Source organism: Mastomys coucha, unplaced genomic scaffold, assembly GCF_008632895.1.
Source record: "Mastomys coucha isolate ucsf_1 unplaced genomic scaffold, UCSF_Mcou_1 pScaffold15, whole genome shotgun sequence".
Taxonomy (NCBI): Eukaryota; Metazoa; Chordata; class Mammalia; order Rodentia; family Muridae; genus Mastomys; species Mastomys coucha.
Window position 1 is genome coordinate 93,411,583 of NW_022196897.1, and position 16,090 is coordinate 93,427,672.

At 39.7% G+C, this 16,090-nt stretch overlaps 1 non-coding gene across 1 annotated transcript; it reads right to left on the reverse strand.

The window, feature by feature from the left end:
- Positions 1-7,784: 7,784 nt before the first annotated feature.
- Positions 7,785-7,916, reverse strand: LOC116092766. Its single transcript, XR_004119476.1, has one exon. It is a non-coding gene; the product is annotated as a small nucleolar RNA SNORA17 (small nucleolar RNA).
- Between the last annotated feature and the right edge of the window lie 8,174 nt (positions 7,917-16,090).

Here is a 16,090-nt window from a genome sequence, read left to right on the forward strand (position 1 = left end):
AGTGCAAGTGCTTGCAGATTCTGAGGTTGATGTTAAGTATCTTTCTTAGTTGCTATTCAGCTAATATTTTGACAAAGAGTCTGTCACTAAACCTAAATGAATCCAGGTAGTGTTGCTAGCCCAGGAGCCCCAAGAGAGGTAGGGGTACAGACAAGCACCACCCAACCTGGCATTACCCCCATGTGCTGGGAATCTAAAGTATTCTCCTCATGTTTGCATAGTAGATACTTAACAACTGAGCCTTTGTCTGAGGTTCTAAATTTTCTTCTCTTAAACCACCACTTAAGAAATATATGTAGGCTATTTTGTAATACTCCTTTAACATTTTTCATAATGGGTGTCAGCTCTTGAACCCAAAAGGGGAATGAATTTTGTTAGTATTATGAGGAAATATTGAAAAGGGGATTAAATCCAGGTAATATCTTACTGAACATGTCTCTTGGGGATGGGAGGGATTGTGATTGAGAAAATCCTAGAGGTTGTGGAGATTACAAGCTTAGAACACATTTTTTTTTTTTTTTTTTTTTGCAGGCAAGGCACCTGTGATTTGATTTATAGCTGCTATTTAATAATCAGGTAACCTTGAATGTGTACCAACACTGCTGTAGGCAATTTTTGCTATAGAAATCCTACTATACATAGTTACAGTTGGGGGGGTTGCAATTTTTAAAATCTATCAGAGAATGAATAATATCCAAGTATGACAAAAACAACAGATTTAAGAACCACATGGCTCTGGAAAGATGGCACAATACATTTACAAATCTATTGAGGAGGGGTGTGCCTTAACATAGAACAGACCACATGGGAAACCATGGGAGGCAAAGAGCTGGCAAGCATAGAGGGAGGGGCAAGCATAGGTGGAGGAAAACATGATCTGGATTCTTTTTTTTTTTTATTAGATATTTTCTTTATTTACATCTCATATGATATTTCCTTTCCCACTTTCCTCTCTGAAAAAAAGAAAAAATAATAAAAGATAATAAAATATAATAAAAAACAAAAACAAAAACAAAACAAAATAAAAAAAAAATTCCCTCCCCCCTCCCTCTGCTCACCAACCCACACTCTCCTGCTTCCTGCCCTGGTATTCCCCTACACTGGGGCATTGAACCTTCACAGGGCCAAGGGCCTCTCCTCCCATTGATGACCGACTTGGCCATTCTCTGCTACATATGCTGCTGGAGAAATTAGTCCCTCCATGTGTACTCTTTGGTTGGTGGTTTATTCCCGGGGAGCTCTGAGGGTACTAGTTAGTACATATTGTTGTTCATCCTAAGAAGCTGCAAACTTTTCAACTCCTTGGATCCTTTCTCTAGCTCCTTCATTGGAGACCCTGTACTCAGTTCCAATGGATGGCTGTGAGCCTCTACTTCTGTATTAGTCGGGTACTGTCAGAGCCTCTCAGGAGAGAACTATATCAGGCTTCTGTCAACCAGCACTTGCTAGCATCCAAAATTTTGTCTGGATTTGATGATTGTATATGGGAAGAATTCCCAGGTGGAGCAGTCTCTGGATTATCTTTCCTTCAGTCTCTGTTCCATAGTTAGTCTCTGCAACTCCTTCCCTGGAGGTAACCCAATCACAAAAGAACACACATGGTATGCACTTTCTGATAAGTGCATATTAGCCCAGAAATTTGGAATATACAAAGTACAATCCACAAACCACAAGAAACTCAAGAAGAAGGAAAACCAAAGTGTGATCTTGATTCTTTACTCTGGTTTCCATTAGAAAGAGCGGACAAGGCAAAGCAGCAGGTGCAAGATTGTCCAGTTTGAGTACCTGTCAACAGTCTCTGGAGAATAGAAGCTGCCCATAGTTGTTCCTGGTTTTTGGGTTCAGGAAAATAGTGGCTGGGTAGACACCATACAGAGTGGGTCTGGAAGTGAAGCCTTAAGATACAGGCATGTGATCCCAACTAGTAGACAGGTTCAGATGTCCCAAGCTGCATAGCGAGTTCAAGGACAGATTTAAAAATTTACTGAAACTTCCTTATATGATTAAAAAGATGCCGAGGAGACCACAGCTCTCAGAAGGCATATTTCTGAAAGCTGATGATATTTTACTGAAGAAGTTCACAGCCTTGTTTGATCCTTGAGAGTGAAAAACAAGGGCCTTATCTGATGCACTTAGATGCTAAAGTCAGGTTCATGATTTGTTCCTTTCCCTCTAGATTGGCTTTGCTGTGAATTACAGAGAAGTCCCTGAACATCTGGTTTCTGAGTGGCACTTCCCTATGTAAACCTATGGAAATTGAAGGACTGACTTATTAGACATAAATAGAGGTTTATGGCACTGATTTTAGTTTTGGTGTTTATGTATATCTCTCCTGCTAAATTTAATTTTACTGATAGAAATTTTGAAGAGATAAAGTTGCTTTTGGTCAAGAGTGTGATTATAATAGTGGAATGGAATGACTATACAGAAAAGGTCAAGAAGGTTGAAATTTATATAATGCTGTGAGCATGTAGTAAAACTGTAATTTAAACTGGACTAAGAGGAGGATAAATACATGCAAATGTGGGTGCATCTGTAGTGAGTCAGTAACCAGCATTCTTCCATGGCCTCTGTTTCAGTTTCTATTTCTTGGTTCCTGCCTCAGCTTTCTTCCTCAATTTCCTATGTGAGAATTAAAATAATCCTATCCTTCTCTAAGTCACTTTTAATTATGGTAACTATCACAGCAACATAAAGCAAACAAGAATCAGAAACTCAATTTCCTCAAGGACCTAATAGTCTGAGGCAGTGCCAGTGAGCTCTAGTTTGGTCAGAAGCCTGAGAGTCTTACCATAACACAATACTCCATCTGCCACACATCTTATTACAAACTTAATGTGAAATTGCTTTAGCACTCAGGAAACACCAATAATGAAGGTGATTCAAGCCCAAATTCTTACCTAAGGTCCAGAGTGTGGTCATCTGCTGTGTCTGTGGAATGTCTTCTTTGTGGTCTTTTGCAGTTGCCACGTGGTACAAGGCAAATTGTTGGTCTCTTTCATACTCTTAGTCTCATCAATATATATATGAATTTAGAAATGAGCGTGGAGGAAGTTCAAGAACAACTCTTTGTGAAATTTGAAAGAAAAACAAGAATACAGGCAAGGTACAATGCTGGTAGCTGCCAAAAGAAGGAAGATGGAGAAGAGGCAGAGAAGAGAGGAAAAACAAGCTATTTGAGGTAGATTAGAAGTTCAGCAATGGAGGTTATCAACCAGTCACACAGTAGACAATCAGCCACATAGGGAAAACAGTGGAGAGAAGAGCATCAGACCATGCTTGAGAAATCTCACAGTGTCAAGAAAAGCATGCTGAGGCATTGAGCAATGTTTGAAAGGAAATAAGACAGAAAATGAGGAAACGTAAAAGGACAAGTTGTATTACATGTAGAAAGCTCTGTAAGTGTCTGCACTAGAGGAGAGGTTTTGAGTAGGATAATATTCTATCTCCTTGACTGTTTATTTGGTTCTCTCCTTTCCTTTGCATCTCCTCTGGAATTATAGATTTTCTTAGACAGGTGAGGCAGTGGACTTCTGGACTCATGGTTGGTCCACCTGAATTAATTCTTAAGAAAAAACAGAATAGCATGCAATGTTTTGGTTAACTTAAAATATCAGATCTCTGTCTGAAACAAAAGTAAAACTTAGGTTTTATTCTTTTGACCAGAAGGTAGTATCTGGGCCTTAATGGACTTCAACAAGACATCCATCCATCCCCCTTCTTCATATAATTTAAATCCTAACTGAGAGTGAAATGGAGAAGCATAGGTAGACAGAAAAGTGAAAGCAGTCTCCTAGATGGATGCTGATTTCCCCCCAGCAGATAGTGAAGAGAAACTACTAGAAAGTATGGGACAGTTGCATAGACAGGACCTATAGGGGAGGTAGGAGGACTAAGAAACTTTATAAAACACCACTGGTAGAGTCCAGTTAGTGGGCATGATATCTTAAGGATTCTCCATTCCTGAGAATATAAAACTGCTTTTATCCCTGCTCTGAGTGAGGCTCCATTTTGTCTTACCCATACATCCAGTTCTCTGTCCATGTCAGAGCATGAACTTGGCAATTTCCTAGATGACTACCACCACCCTCATTACATAAGGATAAACAAAGATTATGGTTACATTTCTCGTATTATCAAAGAAAGTACAGCTGTGGCTCAAAGTTAACCACAAGAAACAGTACATCTAAAATGGCTTCCAGGGCTATTGAGATAGTAGGCTGTACTACAGTTGGAGAAGATGCTCTGGTAGAATTTGGTTATAGAGAAAATGTGGTCTCTAGTTTTGCAATTTCCTTTAGTATGCAATCTTCATTTGAATGTTATTGAAATAATACAAAGAAACTACAGATAATTCCGTTCCAATGCACATGACAAAGATTAAGTAATAAATTCTTTAAAAGGCTCAAACAATTGAAGTTCAGTAAAAATAAAAAATAGATGTACTATTATTACTACTCTATTCAGGAAAATCAATTGGTCTTTGTATAAGAAATACAAGGTTACCATAGCTATCAAAGTTAATCAATGCAATTTACTGTATTAGAAAATATTGGGGGAAATTTTTATTATGCTAAATTGGCATAAAAGTATTCAACAAATCCAATATCTATGTTTTTGTGAAATTCTTGGCAAAGTAACATAGAAAATAACTTCTTTGGCTTAATAAAGGCCACTCACAAAAGACTTATGAACCTTATGTTGAGAGACTGAATTCTTTCCTCTTTTGGTAGGAATAATAGACAGGCCTCCTTTGGTGAACTCTACTCAACATTGAATTGTAAATTCTTCCTGCAATATGAAAAATATAAAAAGACTTTTGTTATGCAGAAGGTTCATTTGTATGATTGCCTATGCAGAAAATTACATGTAACCTATAATAAAATCATTAAAACTAACAAATGAGTTAAACAAGGATGGAAGGCACAAGATGAACTGTTTTTTTTATAGAGATTAATCGAATTTCTTTGTACTAACAATACACACATATAAATGAAAGAAATCACCAATTATTATGGCAACAAAACTGGAATAGTTAGGCATAAATGTACAGAAATCACATAATGCCTATAGACCTCTTAATCATGCTTGAAAGTAATTTTAAAAACTAAAAATGATTCATGAGTTGAAAGGTTCAGTATTGTCAGCTTATACATACCTCCAGTACTATCTCAAACAAACTGATAGAGATAGATATGTGTTTATTATGGGGAAACAAAGGATATGGAATAACTAACAAACAAGGGGGAACAGGAAGTTGCAACACTGGTATTGCCTGGCATTGGGAAGGAAATCAAGTTTTAATTATAAAGGCAGATTGGTAGTGCTGTACCAAAAATTCAAAAGCAAATAAACTAAAGTAAAATCAATTTAACAAAATGCAGAAATATGTTTTTCTTTTTATAGGTTCTTTGTAAATTTCATATTATGCACCCCAATCCCACTCTTCTCCCCTTTTCCTTGTACCTGCCCTCCACGTTTGCAACCTTCCTCTCAACAGAGAAAAAGTGTCTCCTTGTAGAAGCTGTGGTGTGTTGCAGTGTGCCCCCAGCATTCCCTTTTGTTCACACTCCCTTGATTACAAATATTCACTGCAATGACTCATGGTCTGGTATGAGGCCTCTGGCTTATGCTAGTCCATCAAGAGGATGGCCAAGTCGGTCATCAATGGGAGAAGCCCTTGGCCCTGTGAAGGTTCTATGCCCCAGTGTAGGGGAATGCCAGGGCCAGTAAGCAGGAGAGGGTGAGGTAGTGAGCAGGGGGAGGTGAGAGGGGGAAGGGAACAGGGGATTGTTCTTGTTGTTGTTTTTGTTTTCTGTTTGGAGGGGAAACTGGGAAAGGAGATATCGTATGACACGTAAATAAAGAAAATATCTAATAAAAATGAAATTATGAAAAAAATTAAAAAAATAAAATTAACAAAAAAAAAGTACTGAAACATGACTGGAACTCCTTTCAGATATCCTGTTTCTGTCCTGTGTCATAGAGATCCTTTGGATCTGTAGGACTGGCCCTTTCATATACTTCAGCAGTTCATTGATGACATACAAGTTGGGCTGAGCCAATTTAAAACCCTGGATGTAGGCCTCAGATGTAGCTGAACTGATCAGTCCACTGGCTCCCTGGCATTCCTACCCTCAGGATCAGCTCAGTAGCAACACGGACAACCAGGGCCAACTCTATCCTGCTGCTCAGGTGAGGTACAGGGTCTGCTCTCCCAAATATTGCAGCTGGTAAGGGACATGGCCAGTTCTCCCAGTCTCATAACCCTGATTTACTTCTCCCTGCCATAGATGGAGAGGAACAAATGAGGGGAGGATACCATCTCCCTTGTCAACTACACTGAATGTCAAACAAGAGGCAGAGAAGGCTTTTCTGTGCTCACACCCTCAGGGCCAGCTTCAGGGCCGGCTCTACTGTGCTGCCCAGGTGAGGTGCAAGGTCTGTTCTCTTGAGTGCTGCAGCAGGTAAGGGACAGGCTAGTTTTGCTCTCATGACCCCGTGGGGATAACTCTTCTGCCCATTGTAAGTAGCTATGGCAAAAGGGATGATGGGAGGGAATCTACCTCATGAATACCACCTCACAGCAGACAAGAGGCAGAGCTGGCTCTCCCGCACTCATGCCCTCCATCAGGACCACCCTCAACCTTCACATCCAGGGTCAGCGCTACCCAGTACTACAGGAGATGAGGGGCAAGACATGCTCTCCCCCTTTGAGCACTTAGATTCAGCTCTCCTGCCTGCTGTAGATGGCAAAGGATGAGGTGTGGCATCTCTTCCTCACCCATATCACCTCATAGCCGACAAGTGGTAGGGGCAGCTCTCCCATGGTCATGCCCTCAGGGCGGGCTTGCCCAGGCTTCCACCACCAGGGTCAGCTCTATTGTGCTGCCCAGGTGAGGCTCAGAGCCTGCTCTTCTGAGTGCTGCAGCTAATGAGGAGCAAGAACAGCTCCCCGCTCTAATTATTCCAGGCTCAAGCCTGCCAGAGATGGTGAGGCAGAAGGGAAAGGAAGCGATCTCTCTCTAGGGTCTGCTCTAAGGAGTACCGCAGCTGGCTAGGGGCAGAGTCAGCTCCCCTGCTCTCATGCCCCAAGAGCCAGCTCTCCCACAGTGCTCAGGTGAGGGATGGAGCCTGTTCTGTACAACCCTCAGGTATTACCATGTCCTCATGGGCAGTGCGGACCAAAGATGTGTACCTGGACTTGAATGGTAACAGATCCCTACGGCTATGGGGCCATAGACACAGACCTGGCTCCAGGAGGCAGCAGAGGTCAGGATCACACAAATCACGGGATCACAGAGAAATCATTACAAATCACTTCAGGCTGTTCTCATTACCCCCATCTTCAGTTCCGCCTCTCCTTACTGTGCCCACATCCTTCTGTTTCTCTTTCTCTCCCATTCTCCTGCCATTTATTTGCCCCTTTTAGTGGTGCCTGTGGTCTCTGAGTGTCTGGGGTCATCGCAGGAGTGCCCTGCCCTGCCCATGCTTTATGGTGCCAGGTAGTGGTCATTTCTGGCATGGCCTCCCCCCACCCAAGCCTGAACTGTGCTCATCTAAGGCTAGCTTCCTGTCTGTACCCCATGGCTCCAGTCTATTGATTGTCTCAGACTCACCCCTCTCCCTTAGTCTATCCATGTGACCCCTTGCAAGGTCATCTGTCTTAACCTTACTCCCACCTGGGGTTCTTCTGGTCTCTAGCTTGCTCCCATCCTGGGAGCCCATTTGGCCCTGCCTGGTGCCTGCTCTGTTGATAGTTTCAGTCTGGCTTCTTTCCAGGCAATGTTAGGCTTCAAATCATTTAGATGTTTATATATAAGTACCCTGAGAGTAGACACAGCCTGTCTCCTCTCTGCCACCTACTGACGCATATGAGACACAGCAGCCACACATACAATGCCTCTAGAGACAGAAGAATATATTTTTATAGATATATAGTTCACCAACATGTTATCTAAAATATAAAACTATTTTTTAATTTTCTTCTTGATATATAACTGACCTAAAGTAATTTCACATAGTTAACTGGGTAATTTGCTCAGTTTAATATAGTTATATATTTGATTAAGTATGTCTGTTTACCACATCTATCAATCAAATATCTTCTGATAAACCCACTCATTTTCATATATTTACTAGGTGAAAATAAACCAAAATACATCACTAAAATGATGTGTTTGTAAGAGTTTGGAAATTGTGGAAATGCACATATATATGGAGGAAAATGAGATTGCATAAAACTTTTTTTCAAAGTTTTGAAATAGCTGTTTCCCATCAGTTCAACAAATATTTATCCTATGACTTGTCCATTCTATGTAATTGTGTTTATAGAAAGTAAATTAAATCTATGTCTACAGAGACCCCTATATACAAATGTTAATATTCACTTTACTTTTACATAAAGAGAATATCCCAAATATTCATTAACACATAAATAATTTTTAAATGAGCAAGGAATCAAGCTTTATTTTAGCAAGCAAAACAATACTTTAGCATATGTAGAGGGTGGGGAACAGAGTGGAAGACTGAGCCACATGGCAGCTTCTATAAATGATTTTTCAAAAATTATTTCAAATTTACCTTGTGTTCTTTGACAGTACATTCATGTACATAGTTAATTGCTAATTTTAGTCATTTTAAGCCACTCCCTATTACTCTTTCCCATCCTACTTCTCTTACTTGTTCTTAATGAGGCCCTCTTCTACTACGGTTTTCTTCGTGTGTGACCTGGAGTTTAATTAGGATTGCTTGCATTCACATGGAAGGGAAATATTTACAGGAGCACAGACAATTTGGTAAGTGATGACAATATTGAAATAAATTATATCAATTCATTTGGCCACCGTTAACTGTCAATAGTCCCTCATTGAGGGAAGGCCCTCATCAATTTTCCCAGTTCCATGATAAATTTTTGCAGGGCACAGTCTTGTGCAGATCTTGTGCATGTATATACAACTATGCTATGTCAAGTTTATGAGTGCAATGGCTATAAACATGTTCTTTTCTCTCCATTTATCATGACAGTCCTTATGCCTTGGACTGCTGTCACGTATATGACCCATTTAAGGCCAAACACTCCCATCATCCTTTACTCTTAGTGTCTTTGACCAGTAATGAGGCAGCTTCACCTAATGTTCATTAAGTCAGCTATGGTGTCTATGTAATCACCCAGATACCATTTCTTGGTTTATAGTACCATGCTAGCTGGACGGTAATTAAATAAGAAACTAGTTGGTTACTGTCCTAACATCTTTATCTCTATTGCAACAGTATGTTGGTCATTTTTTTGTTGTTGTTGCTTTTTAGAGACAGGGTTTCTCTGTATAGCTCTGGCTGCCACTGTGGACTGACTCAGAAATCCACCTGCTTCTGCCTCTGCCTCTGCCTCTGCCTCCTAAGTGCTGGGATTAAAGGCATGCGCCACCACTGCCCAGCTGAGCTGGTCATTATTATAGCTCATATTATTCATAGCTACGTAAAACTTCATGTTTATACTCTATCAACTGCCTACAATAATAGCTCATGGTAAGGCCACTTTGTCATAGTCAAAGAATGAACTGTTCATTTATGTTAACATGATAATGAATCTCAAAATAATTTGTGTTGAGTGAAAGAAAGTAAACTCCCCCAAAGCATTTGTTTAAACATATGGAAAATTAAAACTAGTATTAACAGTATACCAAATTAGATCAATCATTGCCCAAAGTCAAGAAGACATGCATTAGTGAAAAAGAAAAGTATTACAAAGAGGCACAAAGGAACTTTGCTTTGTGATTGATACATTCATTATCTTGGTTATGATGATGGCTTCCCAGGTGCATAGCCATATCATTTAATAAAAGGATATGTTATGGGAAATGCATCATCAGGTAATTATGTCTGTTTGTTCATGGCACAGCATATTGCTTCTAGGCCACATGACTGTGTAAGGTATCTCTATAGTGAGAGTGTTATAGACATTTGTAATATGATGGTATCCTTTTGAGATCCAAAGAAATCTAAACAAATGAATGATATGCTAAAGACTTGACATATTTTATAAAGCCGTACACATATACCATGAAAGCACCATACCTGGAGCTCATGGGGCTGGGGTTGGCTTTGTGTAGGTAGCAAGCATGGTACTTAAAGGGAGCAGGGCTTTGTGGTGTACTGCTATAAGCTCCAAGCACTGTGGTCTTAGGCTACACATTTGTGCAAAGATTCCTTTCTTTGGTACATCAATTTTAGATCATCACAATTTTAATTTTGAAGAGGTTTATTATGCTTTTGGAGTCTTTTTTTGTAACAATACAGCTTAAAACACAAATATATTGTACAATTTTACAAAATAATGTTTTTTGTGATTTCCTTATACTATAATTTTTTTCCTAGTTCTCATCTTTTATGTGTGTTCATAAATAAATGAGCATGCTCATGTGTGGGGGTGGATGTGCATATGTCTGTACACACATACATGTATTCATGTGCCTGTGGAAGTCATATGGCAACCTCATGAGCAGCATTTCTTTTTTTGAGACAGGGTCACTCACTAGTCTGGAACACAGAAAACTAGAGTAGCTGGACAGTTATCCCCAAGGATCCTGGCTCTGCCTCTCCAGCAGTAGGAATGGAGGCAGGTTTCGCCACTCTTAACCTTTTGTGACTGTTGGGGATCAAATACTTGGCCTCCTACTCACACAGACCATATCCATGACTCGACCATCCCCTCAGTCCTGAGTGTTAAAGATTTTAAGCTTTATTTATTATACCTTTTTACTTTTGTTAAATACTAATATTCTAACACACACATGACCAAGACTGTGTAGAGCCTGGGGAATTCTTTTCAGTGCCTTCCACTTCCATCTTGGAAGGCCTTCAGGCACAATAACATATCTGGAGCTGTCATCTCCTAGAACAACAAGATTTGTTTCTGGAATCCTTCCTGAAGGACCTGTCTCATTATATTTCACAGTTAAGCTCATTAAGAAAATAAAGATAGAAGAGCATTCTACATAATGCTTAAGTGGGGTAGTATAGTAAGGCAAGAACCAGCAAGTCACTTCTTATCATTAGCAAGTGGCATTTCATGCACATGAGTTCTGTGTTTGAATTTATATGACTGGAAAACAGATTTGTTTCACCAACATCACCACAAGTACATGAATAATTTATTCCCAAATGACATTATGACAGTTAAATTACCACTCTGTGGAGAGACCTTTGCATGTGTGTGGTTGTTTCTAAACAGAACATCCTTATGTGGGCAGGACCTGTATTTGCTTAAAGACTATAGATTTGTCTGCTTTCAGTATGTGCAGTTAATTGTCTGTTGATAATTCTTAATAAGGAGATAAATGAAGGTAAGTATATTTTATAGAGGGTAGCATGGTATGAGGACATCTACAATCCCAGAGTGGCATGAGCATATCTGGCTTGTAGAGTGACAATGGCACATGTGTGATCATACAGTCACATTGGCACATGTGCGATCACACAGTGGTGTTAACACATGAGTTTTCATAGAGTAGCATTAACACATGTGTGATCATAGAATGCCATTAGCACATGAGTGAGCATATGACATTAACACATGAGTTATCATAATATAGCATTAGCACATGTGTGATCATAGAGTAGCATTAGCACATGAGTAATTGTAGAGCAGTACTAGCACATGTTGAATTGTCTCAAGGCATTTAAACCAATTTGAGTGTCTTCACTGCAACAGACTATCAAGACCCTCGCTGCCTAATAAAATGAATTTTAAAAATGGAAGTTTTAGCCGGGCGGTGGTGGCACACGCCTTTAATCCCAGCACTTGGGAGGCAGAGACAAGATTTCTGAGTTCGAGGTCAGCCTGGTCTACAGAGTGAGTTCCAGGACAGCCAGGGCCACACAGAGAAACCTTGTCTCGAAAAACCAAAAAAAAAAAAAAAAAAAAGATGGAAGTTTTTCCTAACCTGGCTAGCTCCAAAATAACTGAAATGGAAACTTACATCACTCTTTAAGCACAAATACTGAGCAGATAATTCTAACCCTGTATGCTACCTAGGGAATTATCAGCCACATTCCTGGAATTACTTGCATTCTGAACCTGTTTTATCTCCCATCAAGATCAAACACACACAGGGATCTTCATTCTTCCTCCCCATAATGTCAGCCTCCACTTATTTTCATATTTGTGTGGCACCACAGTACAGAACAATTCATGATCATACAGTTCTCTCAGTCTTGTTAGCTCTGATCAGGCAGTTCTTCAGGGTATGAGTGCATTGTGTCCCTTATTTTTTATGTGGACTTTACAAGCAGGTTTTCAACTAAGGTAAACTTGGCAGATGAAGAGACATCATTGAGCAATATTCTATGCAGGGTTTAGACTGCTGTAGTTGATTAAACTTACTGCAAGTTTCAAAAAGAACATTGTGTTATGCCATGTTGTGCACTGTAGTCCACTGAGATGGGGGAGGGGAGGTCTGCCCCACAGGTTACATTGATCTCAGCTAATGTGCAGTTGCTTAGGTTACACAGAGGGCCCTGAGCACGTGGATGCTATTGCTTCTCATTTTCTTTTTCAGCACATTGTAATATGGCTTTCAGATGTGCTTGCTGATGGAGCTGCTTTTAAGTCAAGACTTGCCCTTGTGAGAGAGAAGAGGAACATTATATTCACAGAGTACTTAACACAGCAGCCCCCAGTGTGTGTGTGTGTGTGTGTGTGTGTGTGTGTGTGTGTTGATGGAGGATCTCAGATATTGGATGCCACCCACCTTTCAGAGACCATACAGTAAGTAGATGAGTACCCTTTGTGACTTTGGGAAGCACTTTCTTTGTTATTTATTTATTTATTTATTTATTTATTTATTTATTTATTACACTCCAGATTTTATGTCCCCCCATCCACCCTCCAACTGTTCCACATCCCGTACCTCCTCTCCACCTCAAGTCTCCACAAGGCTGTCCCCACTACCCATCCCCACCCAACTAGACCTGTCCCCTCCAAACTCCCTGGAGCCTCCAGTCTCTTGAGGGTTAGGTGTATCTTCTCTGACTGAACCCACCCGGCACTCCTCTGCTGTATAAGTGTTCTGGGCCTCATATCAGCTGCCTGCTTCAGACTCTGCCTTCCCAGAGTGGGTTGAGTTTCGTGGTTTTTGCACCAGCAAACCTCTTAGAATTGTGTTTATGCAAGCATTTCAAACATCTGTCCAGGTTAGAAGCATATCCTAATCAAACAGACCATAAAGGGGATTAAGATACGTTTTCACATCTCCCAAGGTGACCTGTGAAGATCTGAGTATTTTATCTTCCACTGAACTTTTGCAAACTGAGAGAAATCAGTCCCATCCTTCTCTGAACAGGAATGCTAAGGATGCACTTGCAGATATTCAGTGGCCTAGCCATTAGTGGAACCCAGGCCTCAGCTCCCGTTCTTCTGCCTTATCGAGTTCATCCTTCCAAGGCCTTCCTTCCTTATGCTGCCCTTTGCCCTTCTCGTCTCCAGTTTCTTCATTCCAAGTGTCACACAGGAATGCAGAAGTGCACTATGCTAAGCTCAACAGCATTCCCAGCAGAGGAAGGAGAACAGAGAATGGAAGATTACAAGCTTCCCCATACTCCAAAATGAAAACTCATTAGTGGCAAGCAACTTTCTTGACATTTAAAGTCCACAAAATTGTATTTACCTCCTTAAAACAAATGAAAAAAAAAAGAAATAAAAATGGAAAGAATTATAACACAATTCCATGAACACACTGCCATTGACTAAGAATTATCTCCATTGTTTAATTCAAGAGAATAGACAATACTTAGCAATATGGTTCTTGGTATTTCTCTTCCTTGCTGCAAATTCCTTCCAGCTCTTTTCCCCTTAATTAACACCACTTCCTGCTCCAGATAGCAACATCTATAAGTGTTGTTGACTGACTAACATTAGGCTGATCATACATGCTAAAATACAGGAAAGCAACCATTGTAGGCAGGCATTTCAATCTTAGGTAAGTTAGTTTTTGTTTTCCAAGTTGTTCACAAGCAGGCAACCAGAGAGAAAAGGAATTAGAATGAGAGGTTCAGAACAGTATTCAGCTTCAGATCATTAGTTTAATATGTACATCTTTGAAAGTACATATCTACACACCACATACTGATCTCATGATCTCTGCCCATGAGCATACCACAAAAATCACAGGAAAGCTCACATCACATTCAGTCCACACTTTGACTCCCCAAATCCTATGTACCCATGGATAAAATGGTCTTTTAAATTAAATAAATTATTAACTAAAATATAAAGTTTTTAAGTGTAATACAATTAATAAAAATAAAAAGACATAAAATATAAATACTAAATAAATTACATCACAATCTGTCATCCTCTGGCTGGGAGCAGCTGGAGCATCTGACACCTTCTTTTACTCAGAAACCACCTCCATCTGACCTTCATCCTTTTGTTAATGAGTATGTAGCATCCACATGAAGAGTCTATTACTAATACTGTTCTATCACTATAGAATATAGAGAAAATAAAATACTGGATGACAGACTCAGGGAGATACATAAACCTTTTGAAATTGAATGAAACCTATTTTTTAACCTAGAACAGGCTTTCACAGTTGTCGATTTCTAGCCAAACATGTACAATGGAGAACCCTAAATAGAATGCAGAGCCCCTCAGGGGAATAAACCAATGTTACTGAAAACTATGTTATTCACTCCTGAATACACATATACATATATGCACAAAGATAATACTGTGACCTCTGTTCAATTGTCATTCACTAATTTGAAAGCTAATGATAAAAACTGAGAGGTATAAATGACTTGGAAATTCAGGAAACACAACTAATCCTAAACAGATGATAATTCTGGTGACATTCATGTATCTCATTAAATTTCCCTCATTCTAATGAGAATTTTTATAAGCACTTCTGATGCATATCTTTGCTTAATATTTTAAGAATATTTTCATATACAGAATAATAGTTTTATTATTATCAAACCACCTTCTCCTAGAACCCCTGGATTAAAGTATTGCACTTCAATAACATCAATTTGAAGGGTATTAATGACCTCAGGCCATTCATTTATTCATTTCTAGAGCTGTCTCAGAAGTATTGACTACTGGGAAACCCTTAGTATCATGCAGCATGGCTGGCAACACACTGGACAACTGATCTGCCCACTAGACAACTAATGTTTCTCATGACATCAGTGTTAGTACAAATGAATCTTTTGTATTAAAGTCTTATTCTTCTCACTTGGTCAGGCCACATAGGCAAGTTCTCTCTACATCATTCTTGTCCCTTGTTCTCTTATTTGATCTTGCTTGGGAAGGAGAATGGAACGTTTACCTACTCAAGGCTAATACTATCATCTTTCTTAAAGGCAGCCTTTCTTCTGTTTGTTTCTCAACTGAATCATGGAGATGAGTGCTGACAGAAGACACCAGAGAAGAAATTAAGAAGGAACTCAAGGGAAAAAAGAGGTAGAATGTCCCTAAAAGATTATAGAAACCTGGGACATGCTGTTGGAAAACTAAAAGTCTCTCTCTCTCTCTCTCTCTCTCTCTCTCTCTCTCTCTGTCTGTCTCTGTCTCTGTCTTTCTACCCCACCTCTCCCCATTCCCCCTCTGTATTATATTATTTTTGGTAAATGGTTCTCTATGGCTTTCCAAAGTATCATTTATCCCTGGTCAGTTCCTCTCTCCCATATTGCTGCCCCTCCCCTTTTTAGGTAACACACACACACACACACACACACACACACACACACACACACATGAATGAATATTTACTTGGCTTGAATTTAAGCCACTTTGGGTGATTATGCTCCCACAAAGAGCCATAGATTATGTACTAAGCATGGGAAGTTTCTCTTCATTTTTTGGTCAGAGGAATTCAGGAGACTCACACTCTAAGGATGCCCTTGTTTACCCTCAGAATTTGAAGATAAGACACTGTTGCTGAAGACACTCCAAACACAGGACTCAGAGTAACTGAGCAGGAAATGAAGTGGAATCATGTTACCTAGAAACTAGTTCTCATAGTTTTCAAAGGTGTAGTGCATCCTGGCAAGGAATGGAAACTATTAATAGTTCTATCTTATAATA